The 5,957-nt window shown below is 47.7% G+C and overlaps 1 long non-coding RNA gene across 1 annotated transcript in view; it reads left to right on the top strand.

The window, feature by feature from the left end:
• LOC111825706 overlaps positions 1-2,034 on the top strand; it is a 15,402-nt gene extending 13,368 nt beyond the window's left edge. The window contains exon 2 of the long non-coding RNA XR_002828909.1: positions 1,924-2,034. This is a non-coding gene — a long non-coding RNA (uncharacterized LOC111825706). The remainder of the gene's footprint in view (positions 1-1,923) is intronic.
• The last annotated feature ends 3,923 nt before the right edge of the window (positions 2,035-5,957 follow it).

The following is a 5,957-nucleotide window of genomic DNA, read 5'->3' as shown; positions in this document are numbered from 1 at the left end:
ACCCATACGACTGTCAGCTGATTTCTCAACAGAAACCATGCAGGCCGGAAGACAGTGGCAAGAAATATTCAAAGTGATGAATAGCAAGAACCTACAACCAAGATTACTTTATCCAGCAAAGCTATCATTCAGAATTGAAGGTCAGATAAAGAGCTTCACAGATAAGAAAAAGCTAAAGGAGTTCATCACCACCAAACCAGCATTATATGAAATGCTGAAAGGTATTCTTTAAGAAGAGGAAGAAGAAAAAGGAACTCTTACCATTTGCCACACCATGGATGGAACTAGAGAGCATTAGGCTAAGTGAAATAAGCCAGTCAGAGAAGGATAAATACCACATGATCTCACTCATTTGTGGAATATAATGAACATCATAAACTGATGAACAAGGACTGATCCAGAGATGGAGAGGCATTGATTGGACTGTCGGGCCTTGGAGGGAAGGTAGGGGAGGGTGGGGGTAAGGGGGAAAGATCAACCAAAGGACTTACATGCAAGCATGTAGGTCTAGCCAATGGACACGGACAGCGGGGGGCGGGGCATGAGCGGGGGGGGGGTAGGGGGTAACGTGGGTATAAGGACACATATGTAATATCTTAATCAATAAAAAAATATATTAAAAAAAAAAAAAAAAAAATAAAGATAAAATGAGGGCAGAAGTTCAGAAGGGGGAGTTCTATGCAGTACATGGATCAAGGAACACAACAGGAAGAACTCAGTTAATAATGGCTCTCCCAACTTCCTTTTCTCCTCTATAACAGATTTTCCTTTCCTAATTACTTAAAACTTGCACATGGCTAACCATTAGACTGCATATCCAAACTTGTGATTCTTCGTTGTTCCTGAATAAAACCACTTGGCAGGAGAAATATCTGGCTTTCTGTTTGTTAAAGTCAACAGTATTGTTTCACATTAGTGCCATCCCTTTCTGGCCAGGATTCTCTGAGAACTGGTTGGAGGGCACGCAGGAGCTGCCAAGGAAGGAGGATGTAGGGAAGGAGAGAGTGGAGATCAGATGACTAGCCAGTCTGAAAGGGACTGAGCTGAGAAGTCAGAAAAAAATTCAATGTCTGAAATAGGGGCTAAGTTACATAAGTCAGAGAGACCCACCTGAGGAGATACAAAGGATACCAATATCTGGGCCCAGATGAGGAAGTCATGGTCAAGGTGTGGATCAAGACCCAGAGAAGAACCTTAGGGTGTAATGATAAGGAAAGACCCAAATCTCCCAGATTCCAGGGTGGAACAGATAACCCACTCCTAATCCAAAAGCCTATCATTAGTCCATATTTTAAAATTCAGGGTGGAAGCCCCTAAGTCAATTCTCTTTATTTTCAGGGCTCAGAAAGTATTTGTTCTCCCCCTCCCAGCCCAGTACGGCTGCTTCCTATGTGTACTTGGGATTTTTGAGGAAACTTAGGCTCTACACAGGGTCTGCCTCAGACTTTTTAATGAGCCGAGTGGTGCCCCATGGGGTTAACTGGCACTATGTACCCTGAGGGGTTACTGGTGACTTTTCTGAAGTGTTGACAGGTCCTTCCTCTTCCTGTTCTGACTAACAAACTCCTGACTCTACCTTTGAAAACTATTTCCAATCTGATCCCTCCTCTCAAGTCATGCTGCTGCCAGGGTTATAGGTCAGACCTTCCAGCTAGTCACTCTGACAGCAAAATGCCTTTCACTCAATGGCCTGTGGGATAATGTCAATACCTTGCTTCAGAACCACCATGAGTGTTAAGTAGGCACTGTCTATGTAATGTCCTCTTGCTCATTATGGAACGCATGGCTCATCAGACATTACGCCCCTTCCCTTACTTTCATCTTTGTCTCCCACTGCTCACCTGTCATTTTACTCTTCATCTACACTGAACTTGTCACCATTCCCTAAAATACCTTTGCCTTTGCTTTTCCTTCCCTCCTTAGACCAAGCCTTGGCAAGAGAGCAGGAATCCAGATCAGAGCCAGGTTCATCAGAAACAACTCCAAACCGTGGCCAACTGACCCTTCACCACCACTCCAAGAGCTGGACCTAAAGAGAAAGGTTCTATTGATTTTCTTTCCCTTGTAGCTCCTGATCCAAAAGGACCAGGAGCTAGAACAGCTTCAGAAAAGGGTAGAGACATTCCCATGTGCCTGTCCTCATTGGCTATGGGGAGCAATTTCAGATTGAGCCCTGACTACATGAAGGTGATCTTGGGAAAATCAGTGAGAGCCAAATGGGAATCAGCTCTTTTCTCTTGGGTACATGCCCTTGGGTTGTGAAATTCAAGAGGGGACTTAGCTCAGCCACCATTACTTAAACCCTTTGCCAACCTCACTCCTAGCTCACAAACCAGCCTACAGCCAATAATCCTATATAATAAAAGGGTAATATGCAAATAGACTGAACAGCAGAATAACTGAACAACCAATCAAAGCATAATATGCTAAGGCTGCTCAACCACTCACTATGATGTGCACTGACCACCAGGGGGCAGTCAACCTATTGACCAGTCGCTATGATGTGCACTGACCACCAGGGGGCAGATGCTCTGACCAGTAGGTTAGCTTGCTGCTGGGGTCCGGCCAATCTGGACTGAATGTGATGGGCCAGACACACCCTGGAGCCAACATGTGGTCCCTCCCCAGTCCAATCATGCACCAGTGGGGTCCCTCCGCCTGGCCTGCACTGTCTCCCAATCAGGGACCATTCGGGGGATGACAGAGAACTGGTTTCAGCCCAATACCGCAGGCCACTCCCTTTGGGAGGGCTCCAGACACCAAAGCTCATGGCTGGTGAGCACTGCTGTGGCAGAGAGAGCCTCTCTGGATTGGGATTGATTGGGCAGGAGCCCGCAGCAGGCACAGTGGGGCCAAGATGAGCAGGACAGTCATGTAGGAGCCGCAGGCAGCGTTAGACTGCGTTTGGACCCGATCCCTGCAGGCCACCCAGAGGGACCCCACCAGTGCAAGATTTTATGCACCAGGCTTCTAGTATTTACATAAACTCAATGCTTATAAAGCTATGTGGGGCCCAATTTCTTTTTTCTTTTCTTTCTAACTTCCTTTGTTCCATCCTTTCTCCCTCCCTTCTCTCTCCCCCCTCTCTCTACTTGCCTCTTCCTTCCTTCTGCTATTTCTTTCTCTCCCTGTTCCCTCTTTTTCTTCCTTCCTTCTCTCTCTCTCTCTCTCTCTCTCTCTCTCTCTCTCTCTCTCTCTCAACCATATTGAGATGATCCATTATATAAATTTCCCCAGATCTGAAAGGTAATTTTCTACCTACCCTGAGTTGGATTTGGCACCACTAATTTTTGCCTGTCCTGGTCATGGAATAACTAAAACCCCACAAATTGTAGGAAGACCACAGACTTCTGTGTTTTCTCTGGCACTGAGGATGGAGCCTATATTTCTGGCAGATTCACCATCCTAGTGCTTTGGGTGTTCTGCTGCTGGGACACTGAGTCTGCTTTCCTGACCCACAGTGACTATCAGGACATGGCCAATTGGGATGGCAGGCACATAGAGGGCCACTTGAGACAAACTTCCAGCTGACAATGATCAGGAACGGATGCAGCCCAAGCTCAGAACCACAGCTGCCTCGAGGGCCTGTCTGCCTTGTTTGGTCCCCTCCAGTTTTCCTATAATGCCCTTCCTTACCTTTCAGATCTGAAGTCTTATGGTTTCTACTAAAAAGGAAAAAAATCTGAGTTGTCCTAAACTAATTACAGGCATCCAGAGGGTGAAAGGATGAGAAAAGAGAGGTTAATTCTTTAGCAATTGCAGGGCAAACCAACAAAGACTACTTACCTTCCTGAGTGTGCATTAAAACTTTGAGTTAACTTTCAGGGGGCTATTTCTCCAATTACCTAAAGAGAACAGCTAGGTGCAATGGAGCCCTAGGAACCTATGCTTCTTGCTTAGTCATGAACTTTCCAGACTGTTGCCCACACCATCCAAAGGAGCAAGCATTTCTTCCTGATGAACTCTGCACCTATCCCAGAGCTAGCTCCGCTTCAGCTCCCCCTACCCCTTTAACTGAAGCCAATGTAAACTCTTTAAAACAACTCACATCTTTCTTTCCCCTCCCTGATGTTTAAGAAAAGGCTTTTCATATTTCATTGTACTGAGTGTTTTCTGACTTAACCTACTAAATTGTGCACTCAAGAAACATATGCTGAGTGAATGAATGCGTGAATGAATGAGCATTTCTATGCCGCTCTTAGAAAGAAGATGATGATTCTACCTACAAAAGGAGAAACTGAGGCACAGAGAGAGTCAGTTGCTGACTTCATATGAGGTGGGCCTGACCTGGGGCTGAACGTTGTGAGTCCAAATTCAGTACTCTGTCCACCAGCACATTCCCCTTGGGTCACAATGGAACATGGGACAAGAAAAAACCCTGGGGAAAACTTCAGAGGCAGGTAGGCAGGCAGTTCTGGATACAAGGGAGAAGGATTCTAAGCCCAACTCAATCTGCTTTCCATTGGCCACTTTACTTTACCTATCTGTAACTAGCTTATATCTGAAATGGAAAGGATAATAAAATTCTGTAACCACACCTACTGAACATTTGATGAACTAGACTGAGATTTCTGGAACTCCGGGTTCATGTCTATTTTGCTCGCAGCTGTGTCCTGGCACCTAGCATACTGGCTGGCACATAACAGGTGCTCATTAAGTGTTTGTTAGGAAACTGAGAAGTGGAAGTTGAAATGTACACAACCATTGTCACTGTCAACTAAAAAAGCTTTTCTTCCTGGTCCCAAGATAGCTCCTCCACAGTTAATCAACTCTGGTGGCTCAGCTCTAAGCTCTGCCCTCACCCTTCACCCTCCCCACAGGTGGGTGGGGCAAAACTTCCAGACTGGCCTGAGGTGGTCAGAGACAGTCAGAGGTCCAGACGCACTGCACCATGAGTGTCTCTGTGCTGAGCCCCACAAGACTCCTGGGCAGTATCTCTGGGCTCCTGCAGGTGGCTTCCCTGCTGGCTCTGGTTCTGCTGCTGCTCAAGGCAGCCCAGCTCTACCTGCTCAGGCAGTGGCTGCTCAAAGCTGTCCAGGAATTCCCGTCCCCTCCTTCCCACTGGCTGTTCGGGCACAACCAGGAGGTAAATGGGAACAGGACAGGGGAGAGGGAGGGCAAGGAGGGCAGAGGCTCTCTGAGCGAGGTCATGGTCAGCACGTCTATAGGACAAAGCCTTGTTGTGAGAAGCACATGGCCATGGGGGCAAAACCCAGATTACCCCTCAGATCGTGGCTCCTCATCCCATGTGCTGGTGTTCTCAGTCTGTCAGATCCTCCTTCCTTCGGTAGGACTACAAACTATTATGCCAGCCAGCCCTTTGAGGACAAGGGCTGCTCCTTTCTGAATCTCCCTGCTCCAGGCTCACAGGACAGAATTTCTCCATGCTTCCCTGCCCATGTCCACTCAATTCCATCCTGTCTGCCTGGCCCTGAACTTGCCTAGGAACACAGGCATCGTCTCATGGATCCCTGCCTGTGGGGGTTCACAGCATGTGGGGACGATAGACAGGAATTTAGAGAAGCTATCAGGAACCAGGAAAAGGGATAAAATCGGGTGTAGGGGTCCAACAAGCTTGGTTGGCCTGAGACCATGGGTTTTTCAGACTGGTGAGTACAGTGCTATAACCCTGGCAAGTTACTGGCACATCTGAGCAAGAAAGCTTCCAGGATGGTCCCACGGAAGGAGCACTGGCATCTGCGGCTCACCAATTATGAGAATCTCTTTACCTGCCAGCTCCTATTCTCCACGCCCCTGCCCTGTGAGCTTCTTGAGGCTGAGGATATCAGCCCCCTTTCTGTGTCCTCATCCCTAGCACAGAGCCTGACACAGAGGGAGCTTGACTCAGGTGTGCGGACTGACAGAAAGGAGCAGCTGGCAGGTTGGATGACAGACAGTGCTCCCCAGCCAGCTCTGTTAACACTAGTCACTGGGGGGAAGGGCACAGAGCAAGGTGA

Source organism: Myotis lucifugus, unplaced genomic scaffold (genome assembly GCF_000147115.1).
Source record: "Myotis lucifugus unplaced genomic scaffold, Myoluc2.0 scaffold_37, whole genome shotgun sequence".
NCBI lineage: Eukaryota > Metazoa > Chordata > Mammalia > Chiroptera > Vespertilionidae > Myotis > Myotis lucifugus.
The sequence above is the reverse complement of the archived record's forward strand: the minus strand, read 5'-3'. Positions and strand labels throughout refer to the sequence as shown.